Source organism: Fukomys damarensis, unplaced genomic scaffold (assembly GCF_012274545.1).
Source record: "Fukomys damarensis isolate Sample0158 unplaced genomic scaffold, DMR_v1.0_HiC HiC_scaffold_39, whole genome shotgun sequence".
Taxonomy (NCBI): Eukaryota; Metazoa; Chordata; class Mammalia; order Rodentia; family Bathyergidae; genus Fukomys; species Fukomys damarensis.
The window spans coordinates 5,401,419-5,415,254 of NW_022900951.1; the positions used below are offsets into that span (position 1 = coordinate 5,401,419).

Here is a 13,836-nt window from a genome sequence, read left to right on the forward strand (position 1 = left end):
CTCTACTTCATGCTTACTGGCCTAGTAGGAAATGTATGAGATATACAGACAGTGATTCAAAAGTGCCAAGTGCTCATTCACAATAGCAAATAGGCACTGATCTCCAAACTTGCCAAATAAAGGGGGAAACATTGGAGTTTCGTCATCTGTAGTCAGGTACGTACCATAAAACAGCATCAATGCAGCATAGGCCCTGAACCCTACACTATCCCATTCCCAAAGTGAATGCACACCCAGGAAACACGAGAAATGTTTCATTATACACGTTTCTACAATCTACCCGGATACAGAAAATTACTTGGTCCTCAATGAAGTGACAGCATACTGTTATCTGACATTTGCATATTCACACCTCAGCCTTCTCCGCCTCTATCCTTTCTTCAAGGGAACCCTGAAAAAACACAGAAAAGTGGGCATCAGAATAGAGTCAATGAGCATATGGTGCCCCCATAAACCACGGAATAACACTGAAAACTTACCTCTATGTGGCAATACAGGGCTCTACTCACACTCAAATATCTCCCTCCTGCACACTCTCAAACACTCCTATGCTACGATCCTGGAAAGGGCCTCAGTAATCACAAAAACCTGCACAAAATCACTCCTTCCATGCTCAAGGTTTCAGCATCCATCTGATCTCACTTACAGAAAGCCCCTCTCTCACAGAGAGTGCAGCACCTAGGATGCCAACCTTCCCTACCTAAGCATGTTCAAATCAAGGAGGGGGCTGACAATGTTAAGTGACACCTTCTCACTGACCTGTGCGGATAAAGGTGCCAGGACCTCATTGGTTCCCTTGGCACAAGACTACACTTACCTTAGGCATCTAAGGATCTGTGTGAGTACAACGGACACCAACTGTGGCATCAGGATACTTGTGGAAACAAAATCAAGCACACGGCTTTAGGCAACATCTTACCCTGGCAAAAATGAATGTTGGGGAGGTCACTGTGTGTTTGAGGACCCCACTTGCTTTATTACCTGGGTCCTTGTGATACTACACAGACAAAGCCTGGTAAGAGAAGTGCGTCTCTATTTAACTGAAACCTGTAAAAGAAGCCAAGGTCAATAGTCACAGATGTGGAAACCTTCATAGTAAAAAGAACCCCTGGGTCTCCATACATGACAGAGAAAATGGATAACACTTTACATACCATCCACCCAATAAAAAAATGCCATGATTACCACTAGCCATTGAGAAGAGTTTCTGGTTTTATCTTTGTTGTCACACATGTCAAACACAGGGAAAAGGGCCACCACAAGCCCTCTTCAAACCTTCCTGGGATGATGTCCCACAGGAGAAGGTGGCAACATCTCACAATCTGGTTACCAGTCCAAGGATCCCAGGTTACCTGGTGATGAAACATAGCAATACTAGGTTAGGCACAGATTCCTTTTCAATCACGTTAAGGAACATCAGACACTGAGAAGCATCCTATGTCCACTTACGACTTACCTGAATATCTGTAATCTCTACACAAAAACTTTTCAGCTGAGTAGTATTCCATTATATATAGATACATTTTCTTTATTCAATCATAAAAAAGAAACACTGCAATAAGTACATGTCACCATTCCACAAGACTATGGTAAACTATATGTGCTGTAAATAAGCACAAATAAAATGAAAAAATAATTTATGCAAAAAAACACAAATCTTTTCTGCATTGCTGTACATACCTTCTTGAAGGAAAGTCCAACAATACCATGGGAGAGCACATGACTGATTTTTCACTTTACTCAGCAAGAACAACCAGCCCTTTCCTTGGCCATCACCATAGGCACAAACTGCTTTCACTCCACACTGATATCAGAACACATCCAAGTCAAATACCATAATCCAAGGCCCTCATCCTTATCAACTAGAATACCTGACAGGATTCCTGTGCTCCCTGCTCAGAAGACTGCTTCACCACAATGTCAATGAACCAGGGAAAAAGAAATCCCAAGAAACAAGCCTCCATCAAATTCCAGGTTTCTGTATGTTACACCAGGGGTGGTTTCCTGTTTACTGAATTGGCTCAGTTCCAATTTCCTTTCTTCGCTTTGTAACTGCGCCCAAACTACAGCCATAATAACACACAGGGACCCCACCATCACTTACCAAAGTCCATGGTAACCCACTGACTGGGGCTATAATGCAGCACTGCATTGGCACTTACCTAGAAGCTGGCAATATTTGACAAAGTCGCCTCTTCTGGCTACCAGTGAGGTTCAGGTCTCTCACTGGAACAGATGCCCCCACATACTGTATCCATTACCCATCTACTTGGCCATGTCCGCCTGCAAGGTCTCCACATCATCCTACAATTTATCGTCCACTGCCCTTGCCTTGATCAGATTTCCAGGTACAGAAGGAGTAGCTCTGCAGAGTAGATGGACTTGCTTGAGTAGATATTGCCAAACTGCTCCAAGCCAAAACTGAGAATCCCTTGCTATGACCTGTTCACTGACTTATCCATTTATCGGGAACAACATGAAATGCACTCTATCTGTTGGAATGGATTCAAAAGCACCTGGTGCTCCTTTACTGCAGTAAGAATTCCCTGAACACCATACATGCAAAAAACACAAAGGTAGCAACATGAGAGGTTCAAATTCAATACTTAGATCAATACAGGAGAAAAATGGCTCTGAGGGTGAATGGGTACAGGCTATGAAGAGTACACTAGCCAAGTACTGACTTTGTACTTCCAGTAAACAGGAGATCGTCACCCTATGCACACACACTCCTGCCATGTGCCCAGATGCCCAGAACCATGTGGTCCCCAAGGAGGTCACAGCAGTGTGAGTCTTATCTGACAATTGCAAGTGCTTCTTACATAGCATTCTGGACATTCCACAGACATGATGTCATCACTGTAGAGGCAATAAGCATTTTCGTGCCCCTATAAACCATTGAATGACACAGAAATTTACTAGGACAGTGAGAGGATTTCTGGGGAAATCATTCTGTCTCCTGAGTTCAATCTCTCCTACCTGGACACCTGTAAACTCTCTTACACAGTGGGATCCCAAGGCAGGACCACAATGACGTTGAAGGATTCATGGTGACTTCTCAATCCTTAAATTGAAGAGACACCCAGGAAAAATTATCACTTGTATAATCTGTACATCATCCTATCATTTGAAGTCCATCACCACTCCCAAACCCTCAGGATAGCTGTAGAAGAATAAATGCACACACTTGGGAAAAACCTACCAACTGCTCCACTCCATGTCTCAGGAACCTACCCTATGACAATGACCTCCTGCACCACTTCATTCCTAATGGACTCATATGAAATGTATGAGATTTGTAGATAGTGATTCAAAAGCTCCAGGTACTCGCTCATGACAGCACAAAGGCACTTAGCTCCTCACTTGCCAAATGAAGGGGGAAACATTAGTTTTGCTATAAGTATCAGAAAAAAAGCCTCAATGTGGCATAGTCCCTCAACCCTACACTATCCAAATCCTATAGTGGATTTACACACAGCAAACAGGGGAAATAGCTCATTTTGCATATGCTCCAACCATCCACCTGGATGGAAAAGATCACGTGCCCCCAATGAAGTGACAGAACTCTGATCCTTACCTGACATTTGCATGAGGTTCCAGCACCAGCCTTCTTGGCATCCCTATACTTCTTTCAGAGGAACTTGTTAAAAAACACAGAAAATAACATAGTGTCAGCATAGAGTCAATGAGAATTTTGGTGCCCCCATAAACCAGCGAATGATGCTGCAAATTTACTTGGATGTTGGAATAAATACAAGGCAACAGTCCGGTCCCCAGAGTTGAAGCTCTGCCTCCTGCAGATCTGCAAACACTCCTCTGCTCACTGTCTGAGGCAGCGCCTCAAAAAATCACAAACATCTACAGATTCATTCCTTCCATGCCCTTGCTTTTAGCATCCATGTGACCACGCTCGTGCCCAGATCCCGCTCTCAGAACAGAGTCATCCTTTCTAACATTAGCACCTTCAAATCAAGAAAGGGGTGGAGAATGCTGAGGGACACTTCCTCACTGACCTGTCACATGGAGGAGGAGGGACCTCTTTGATTCCCTTAGCCCAAGAACATACTTATCTTAGGGTTCTACATGAGTACCCTGGACACCAACTGCGACATCAGGATCCTATGAAAACGTCAGGAATGGTGCTTTAAGCAATGTCTCCTCAAACTGTTACAAGCCTATAGATTCAAGGGTCAATTTCCACAGTAGTGGAATTGTGCTTATTAAAAGGAATCCCTGGGCCTCTATTTTTAACAGGCAATGTGGAAAACACCTTATACACCAGCCTACCTACAAGAAAAGGCCATGGTTTTCAGAAGCCATTGGTTATAGCCTCTTGTTTTGCCTTTGTTGTCACACACATGAAACAGCAGAGAAATAGATAAGCAAGGAACCTCCCTCTTCATATCTTCATGGGAAAAGAAGAACATGTCCCATGGCTGAAGGGCTCACAAGACCTAGTCACCAGCTGAGTTCTCCCCAGGGTACCTGGTGACAAGCAACCCCAGGTTAGGCATAGTCTCCTTTTCCATCTCACTGAGGAATATCCTGCATTGAGAACCAACCTATGTCCACATCAGGACTAAGTTATTGCAATCTCAATGCAAAATTTTTTGCCAAGTAGCATTCCATTCTATATAGACAGCATATTTTCTTTATCCAATTGTAAAAAGAAACATGCCGTAATATGTACAAATAGTCATTCTCCAAGAAGACTACAAACTAACTACGTAAATTGCAATCATGTACAAATAAAATTTAAAAATAATTAAAAGCGCACAAAAAAACTTTTCTGTCTTGCTACATATACCTTCTTGAGGTAAAGTCCAACAGCACCATGGGGAAATCATGTCACTGATCGTGCATGCACTTTACTCAGATAGAAAAACTGGCCTTTTCCTTGGCCATTACCATGGGCACAATGTTGATTATCAGAACAAATCTAAGCCAAACACCATCATCCAAGGTACTCATCATCATCAACTTGTGCCTCCTTGTAATTCCTGTGCCTTCTGCTATGAAGGCTGCTCCACCATAATGTCACTGGACCTGGGAAAAAGCTATGCCAAGTCACAAGGATCCCTCAAGTTTCTGAGTTCTGCATGTTAAAACAAAAGCAACCTTCTGGTCACTGCATTGGTTTAGTTCCACCTTCGTTGCTTCTCCTGGGACCTGCACCCAAACCACAGCCACAGTAACATACAAGGACCACACCATCACTTACCACAGTCCAGGAAACTCTCTTTACTGGGGTTACAATGCAGTACTGAATCCACACTTACCTGAAAAGGGGTGATGTTTAACAGGATGGTTTCTTATGGCTACCTGTGAGGTTCAGACCTCTCACTGGAACTGGTGCCCATGTATTCTATCTATAACCTGTCTACTTTTTCCTGTCCACCTGTATGATCTCCATGCTGTCCTACCATTTATGGTCCATTTCCACAATCCAACTTCTAGGTACCGAGGTAGTAGCTGTGAAAAGAAAATGGACACATTTGAGGAGATACTTAGCAAACTGCACTAAGAAATTACTGAGGAACCCACCTCATTACAGTGATCCTTTACACAACTTATTCTCCTACTACAAACAATATTACACACACCATATCTGGTGAAGATGATTCAAAATTACCTGGTGCTTCCTGGCTGTAGCAAAAAGTCTCTGAACACCATACTTGTGGGGAAAAAAAAGACAGAATCATGAAAGGTTCACCATGAGTACTCAGATCCATACTGTTAAAATAACTCTGAGGGTGAATTTTATACTACCCATGTCCTGAAGTTTGTACTTCCATTAAAGAGGAAAACATCATCTGTGTACGTACTCCTGATATGGCCCTTGATACCAAGGACCATGTGGTCTCCAACGAGGTCCTAGCAGTCTAATTCTTACCTGACAACTTCAAGGGCTTCTCTACACAGCATCCTCAGCATACCACCACTCTCTTCCAGGACACCTGAAAAATACAAAGTGATGATTTCAGTGTAGAATCAGTGCGTATTTAGAGGCTCCCTTGTAAACCACTGAATGGCATGGATATTTATCTGGATACTGAGACAATTATCGGGAGAACTATCCTAGCCCCAGAGTTCAATTTCTCCCACCTGGACACCCACAAATCATTCTATGCACTCTGGCCCCAAGGCAGGACCACAAGCAGCACAAAACTTGCACAGAAAAACTTCTTCAATGCCCACCCATTCCTTGTCCAATTGACCTCACCCATTCCAATATGATTTTAAAGACATTAATAATTCAAAGAACATCATCTTTTCTGACTTTAGCACCTTCAAACAATGAGAGGCCCTGAAAGGCCCAGGGACAGACTCTCAAGTACCTGTGCATGTGAAGGTGGTGGGGCCTCACTTCTATTGTTGGCCCAAGAATACACAGACTTGAGGGCTCCAGAAATCCCCATGAGTATGTTGTAAGCTACCCTGTGATGATAAGAGCTTTGTGACAAACATATCATGAATACTGATATAAGCCACTGTGCCTTGCAAAAGCACATGAGAGGACTGCACAGATTACGTTTGCTTAGCTCATTTCATTCACTACATGCCTGCTATGGGAAATGTTATGAACATGAATGAAAACCTGAAGAAGTTACAAATGTCAATTTTCAAAGTGATGAGACCTGGATTTATTAAAAGGGTCCCTGACTCTCCATATAAGAGGGCAAGCATGGAAAACACCTTATGAACCAGCCAACACACAACAAAAAGTGATCTTACTGGTAGCTATTGCAAATGACCTCTTTTCTACTTATTTTGTCACACAGGTCAAAAAGCAAGTAAAAGCCAAAAGTAATAGTGCCAAAAAAAACTCTTTCAAAGTTCACAGAAAAAGAAAAGGGTGTTTTATGATGGAAGAAGGGAATCTCACAACACCTGATCGACAGCAGCACCCGTCACAGGAAATTTGGTGACAAAATACGTCAAGACTAATTTTGGCAGAGTCTCCTTTTAGACTGTCCTAGGGAACACAGTGCCAGGAACCAGGCTTTGTCCTTCCCACATAGGACTTACCTGATGATTTGCAACAACAACTGAAAATGTTTTCTACATTGTTTCATATGTCTATCTGAAGGGAAATCCAAGAACACTATGCATAAACCATATCATGCAAGCATGCAGTTTACTCTACAGGAACATTTGGCCATTTTTTTGGCCATCACCACTACACAAAAGCCTTTTTTTTTACTCCATCTTGATAACAGAATAAGTCCACAGAGAATTTTATCCTGGGGAGACACTCATCCTGACCAAATGTTTGCCTCTCAAGATGCCTGTGCTTCCTTCTCAGCAGGCTGCTCCACGGTCATGTCACTGGAACAGGAAAAAGCAATTACAAGACAAGCAGATCCCTCAACATAATCATGCACCCTAGACCAAGGACAAACTCACTGTCACTAGATTGGCACAGATCCCCACTCATCAGTTCACCAGGCACCTGCACTCAAAGCATAGCCGAAGAACACAGAGGAACCCCACCACCACTTACCAAAGTCCAGAGAGATCCACTTTCTGTTGCTATGAGGGAGGCACATATGCGCACTTACCTGATATCTAAGCATGTTCAACAAGATCCCTGATGTTCAAGGGCTCATGGTGAATTCTGGATCCATCACTGGAAAAGATGCCCAGGAAATCCTATCGTTTACTATTCCTGTTATGTGTTTAACTGCACAAACCTGATCACAAATCTGTATCACCTGGGCTACATCACCACTACTTGACTTCTCCTATGTGCCCTCAAACTAGCCATGTGTCAGGAACTTGGCTCACTTCAGGAGATAACCTGCCAGAACACTGCCATCTATATCTCAGCAGCCCACTTTCTGAAAGTGAGCTCTTTTCCCACTTACTCTCCTACAGAGACTAGTATGAATGTACAGGATTGTCTGGCAGGGATTCAATAGTATCTGTTGCTCCCTCCCCATAGAAAAAGGCACTGAATACCAAATAGACAAAACTATGGGAGACTCATCACCATGAGTATTCAAAATCTATATTGGACAAAATTCCCTGAAAAATAATGGGGCAAAGGCTCTGTACCCTCAACTGGCCTTGCCCTATAGCATGTGTGTACACAGGAGACACAGGAGCATCTCATAATGCACGTGTTTCTGCATTCCACCTTGATACTGCCAAGTACATGGTAACTAACAAGGTACCAGAACTTTGATTCTGACCTGGCATTTGCATGAGGTTCTAGCTATAGCCTTCTTGGCACTGCAAGAGAACCTAGAAAAAACATGGAGAAGATGGTATCAGTATAGAGCTGATGAGCATTTCAGCACAGCTGTATAGCAATGAATGACACTGGAAACTTACCTGTATGCTGGGGTGATTGCCAGGGAAACATTCCCATCCCCAGAGCCAGGCATCTCCTACCTGGACACCTGCAAATTTTTCTGTGTTTACTGGTCCTCAGGCAGGAGTTCAAGGAGGACAAAAACCTGCACAGAACCACTACTTCAATGCTCACCTTTTTGTCATTCCTTTGATCTCACACATGCCAAGGGACCTACACAGATAGTAACACTTCCCAGGATGTCATCCTTGGTGAACTAAGCGCTTCAATTCCTGGAAAGGGCAGGGAATGCTGATGGACACCTTCTCACCTACCTATGCACATGAAAATGAGGGACCTCACTGATGCCCTAAACCAAGATCACAATTCCTTGCTGTCTGTAGGGATCCACTTGAGCACACTGTACCAGGATACCTGTGCAAAACATATTGGAAATACTGATTTAAGGTCCTTGTCCTTGTACCAGTACAACTTAGATTTATGGTGATTACTGTGTTGGTCTGTAAAGCCACATGCTTCATTCCTGGGTCCCTGCAGAATTTCTTAAAGCAAGCCTGGTATGAAAATATCTTGCTCTCTTAAAAGGAAATCTGCAGAAGCTCCAGGGATAAATATCTTTAGTAGCAGAAACCTGGAAATTAACAAGAATCTCTGTGTCACCATATTTGACAGGGAGTATGGAAAACACTGTATATGCCAAGCACACTAAAAGAAAACTCACTTCTTAACCATAGTTGTTGGGAAGAGCTTTCTGTTGTACCTTTGTTGTCACACACGTCAAACATCATAGAAAAGACAAGTGGACCAAGGACCCTTTCCAATGTTCTTGACAAAACGAGAAAGTATCACATGGCTGAGAGTGACAGCATCTCACAACAACTGATCACCAGCTGGGCCCTTCACAAGATATCTGGTGACCAAACAGGGCAACACCAGGGTTAGGCAGAAGCTCCTTTTCTATTCACTATGGAATATCAGAGTCCCAGACCAGTCCTATTTCTGCATGGGGACTTAACTTGCAATCTTAACTCAAAGTGTCTTTCCAAATTGTTCTACATACCTACCTGAAGGCAATTTCAAGGGTATCTGACTATCTAGCCATCACTGTTGGTCCAAAGGCCTTTACTGTACTTTGATAAAAGAACCAATCTGAGTGGAATTCCTTCCAAAACACTCATTCTGATGAACTGCTCATCTGCTAAGGTTCCTGTGCTTCCTGCTCAGAAGACTGCTCTACTACCACACCACTGGACCATGGAAAAAGCAACCCCAGGACAAGTGGATCCCTCAAGATTCATTTTCCTGCACCCTATGTCAAACAAGGGTAAACTCATGGTCATTGGATTGGCATAGCACTCTATTCATTGCTTCCCTGGGAAGCCACTACAATATACAGAAACCTCAGTATCAGTTACCAAAATCTGGAGATTCCTTGTCTTGTGCTATGTGGGATACCCACATCTGTACCTACCTGGAACCCTGCAATATTTAGTGGGATCAATGATGTCAAGAGCTCAAAGTGAGTTCCAAAACCAACATCAGGAAAGGCAATCAAGAAAATGTATCCTTTTCCAGTCACATTTTCCATAGCCACCTACACACTCTCCATGTCATCTTGTCACTTGAGGGCTATCACCAGTACCAGACTTCTCCTTCCTGCATGCCCATGAACTCGCCATGGAATAGAAAATGGACACTCTTTGGAGGTACCTGCAAAACTGCTCCAATCTGAGTCTCGGGAACTCACCTTACAAAAATGACCTCTTGATCCACCTCTTCTTGTACAGGGACTATTATGAAATGCACAATGTCGCTGGCATAGGTTCACAAGACCTTGTGCTTCCTCTTGATACTAAGAAGGCACTGAACGCTGCACTACTAAATAAAGGCAGAACCGTAAGAGTTTCACCATCAGTACTCAAATCTGTATCAGTCAAAAAGGCTCTAAGGATGAATGAAGCATTGTCTCTGAACCTTACACTATCCAGTTCCTAAAGTTGATGTGCTCCCAAAATACATGAGAACATCTTATTATTCACACCCTCATGGCACTTACCTAGATACAGAGGTCCACGTGATGCCCAATGAGGTACCAGCCCCTGACTCTACCTGAGAGTTCTCTAAGGTTCTGGCCATAGTCTCCTTGCCATCCTTATCCTCTATTCAAGGAAACAGAAAAAACACAAAGAAAAGTGTGTTGGTGTAGAAACGATGAATATTTCAGTGCCACTTATGCCACTGAGTAACACTAGAATGTACCCAGATGCTGGTATCTTTTGCAGAAAACAGTCCCACCTCCAAAGTCAAACTTCTAGCTGGATACTGCGGACTATTGTCTGCTTGACTGTTGTCCCAAGGGAAGACCCCAAGAAGCACAAAACTCTGAACAGAAAAGCTCCTTCAGTGCTCATCTTGTCTTCATTCCTTTGACCTTACCCATGCCATGTGGCCCACACAGACAGGAAGATTGCCCAGGACCTCATCCTTTCTGACCTGAGCACCTTCCAATCAAGGAAGAGGCCTAGGATACCAAGGGACACTTTCTCACTTACCTATGCACATTGAAGTGGCAGAACCTTACTGATGCCTTGGAACCAAGACCACAGTTACTTGCTGTCTACAGGCATCCATCTGAATACACCATATGCCTCATTTTGACATCAGGATACCTCTGAAAAAACACATTAGAAATACCTATTAAGGCCACATCTGCTTGCGTCAGCATGTGCCAGATATGCAATTGTCACTGTGTTTGTTTGAGGAGGCCACATGCCTCATTCCTTCCCTGTGGAACTCCATGAACAAAGCCCAGAAGAAATCTTACTATCTTGAATGGAAACCTGCAGAAGTTGCAAGGGTTAATATCTGTAGTGATGGAAATCTGGATATTATCAGGAATCCCTGTGTCTTCATACCTGATAAAGAGCATGGTAAACCCCTTATGTGCCATTCATCCCAGAGGAAAATGCAATACTTACCTGTACCATAGAGAACAACTCCATGGTGTACCTTTGTTGTCACACAAGGCAGACAGCAGGGAAAAGACAAGGGGAAAAGACAACCCTTTTCCGTTGTTAATGCCAAAAGGAGAATGTGGCCATGGCTGCAGATGGCAAGATCTCACAAGACCTGATCATCAGCTGGGCCCTTCACAGGATACCTCATGAACACCAGATTAGGCAATATCCTTTTCTCCCTAAGGAACATAAGACCCAAGAACCAGGCTACATCTCCATTAGGAGTTACCTGAAAATTTGCAATCTTGCCTCAGATATCTTTTCTATCTCCCTAAATTCCTATCTGAAAGGAAGTCCAACAGCCCTATGTAAAAACCATGTCATTCAGCATGTACTCTGCCCTACAAAAACACCTGGCCCTTTCCCTGGCCATCACCACCGGCACAAAAGACTTTGCATCACTGTGATACAAGAACCAATCTGAGGGGAACACTATCATCCTCACTCATTTTCTTAAACTGATCGTATGTCAAGATTCCTGTGCTTCCTTTTCAAAATGGTGCTCAACCACAATATTATTGGAGTTGGGGAAAAGTCATCCCAAGACATATGGATCCCTCAACATTTATTAGTCTACAAACTACACCAACGGAGAACTCCTGGCCACTGAACTGGCTTAGGACTCCACTCATCACTTCCATGGGTAGCTGCACCAAAAGCACAGTAGTACAAAACACAGAAACACCACCATCTGCTTACCGAAGTTCACAAAGATCCCCTGTCTGATGCTATAACAGAGACACAAATCTATGCTTACCTGGATCCTTGGTGATGTTCAAGGGCTCACAGTGAATTCCCAAATCCCAATGCAAAAAACACCCAAGAAAACTTACAAGTTCCCTTTTCCATGACCACCTGCAGAATCTTCATATCATATCATTTGGGGCCCATTTCCGCTACTGAACTCCTCCTACATGCCCACAGACTAGCCATGCAACAGTAAATAGACTCTCTTGAATTGATACCTGCCAAATTGCTCCAATCCATATCTCAAAAACATATTCTATGACAATGACCGCTTGCCCCTCTTATTCCCAGGAGAACATCTCACTATGCACACTTCTGACATCTACCTGGATATGGAGGCCCATGTGTTCCCCAATGTGGTAGTGATAAAGTGCTATACAGTAAGACAGGCCCTTGCTTTGCCTCCATTTTTCCCCCCACAAAATGTTTTGTTTTGGAAATGTAAGCTCGTGCTGCTGGGTTCCTGCTCAATGTTATCAAAATGATTTGTGACTGTTTGAACTGTGTGACCTTTCAGGAATGTTCTGTAAGTCCACACCCCTGCTTCATTGAGCGTGCTTGCCTGCCTGTAGATCTCTATACCAGGAGGCACTCATTTCTGGTAAAGGGCTCAAGCTCCTCTGAGCCTGCCAGGGACTCACGGGTATGATAAAGGTTTTTTTCTCCATTCCTTCAACTGACCATTGGATTCTCAAGTTTTCAAATTATGAGAGCTGTGCTCCAGAGCCAGTACACTGAGCTATAAGGCTCAGCTGTGCCTCACAGATGTGGCACTTGGCTGCAACAATGAGGTGTAACACTCAGCCACGCCTCTGAGCTATGGCACTTAGCTGTGACACTGAGCTACAACACTTGGCTATAGCACTGAGATGCTGTGCTCTTCTGCAACAGTAGTAACACTCTAATACTTACCTGAGATGGTAGGAGTTTACAGCTGTAGCCTTTTTGGTATCTTTATCCTCTCTTTAAGAGAACTTAGAAAAAACATGAAGAAGAGGGTGTCAGTGCAGAGTTCAAGATCATTTTGGTGCCCCCATAAACCACCGGATGACACTGGGAACTTTCCCAGAGTAAAAGCTCTCCTAAGTGAACACCTGAAAATTCTCCTGTACTTACTGCTTCTCGGGCTGAGCCTCAACAACAAACACAAAAACCCAGACAGAATCGCTCCTTTAATCCTCACTATGTCATCATCTATTTAACCTCATCCATGGCAAGTGTTTCTTCAACATAAGTAGCACTGCTGAGACAACATCCTTTCTGACCTGAGTTCTTCCAAATCAAGGAGGGGCCTGGGAATGTTAGGGATACCTTTGTCACCTACCTGTACATGGGGAAAATGTGGGAGAACCTTGGGCCTTGGGCTCAAGACCACACTCACCTGTCTCTGGTGGTCCACGTGAGTACATTGTGACCTCACTGTGACATCAGAATCCCTGTAAAAGCCACATCAGGAATGCTGTTTTAGGCCACATCTCCTTGTACCACCATATGTGAGAATCACAGAAGTCACTGTATTTGTTTGAGGAGCCCACTACCTGGGTCCTTGCAGAACCCCACCAACAAAGCCTGATTAGAGAAATATTATTCGCTTGAACAGAAATCTGAAGAAGTTCCAACAGTCAATATCCATAGTGGTGGAAACCTGGATAGTAACAAGAATCCTTCCCCCTCTATATGACAGGGAACACAGAAAACACTTTATGAACCAGTCAACCCGCATGAAAATGCAGTGCTTATCAGTAGCCACTAGGA

The 13,836-nt window shown here is 43.6% G+C and overlaps 3 long non-coding RNA genes across 3 annotated transcripts; all 3 read right to left on the minus strand.

Moving 5' to 3' along the window:
• Positions 1 to 1,291: 1,291 nt before the first annotated feature.
• Positions 1,292 to 5,676, minus strand: LOC104853256. Its single transcript, XR_777728.2, has 4 exons — positions 5,633 to 5,676; positions 5,424 to 5,472; positions 3,578 to 3,640; positions 1,292 to 1,352 (listed from the first exon to the last, which is right to left on the minus strand). It is a non-coding gene; the product is annotated as an uncharacterized LOC104853256 (long non-coding RNA).
• A 1,595-nt stretch (positions 5,677 to 7,271) lies between these two features.
• Positions 7,272 to 8,244, minus strand: LOC104853257. Its single transcript, XR_777729.1, has 3 exons — positions 8,196 to 8,244; positions 7,563 to 7,630; positions 7,272 to 7,329 (listed from the first exon to the last, which is right to left on the minus strand). It is a non-coding gene; the product is annotated as an uncharacterized LOC104853257 (long non-coding RNA).
• Positions 8,245 to 10,070: 1,826 nt separating this feature from the next.
• On the minus strand, positions 10,071 to 13,453 carry LOC104853258. The gene is made up of 5 exons (XR_777730.1): positions 13,406 to 13,453; positions 12,994 to 13,055; positions 10,870 to 10,988; positions 10,374 to 10,476; positions 10,071 to 10,195 (listed from the first exon to the last, which is right to left on the minus strand). It is a non-coding gene; the product is annotated as an uncharacterized LOC104853258 (long non-coding RNA).
• Positions 13,454 to 13,836: the final 383 nt, after the last annotated feature.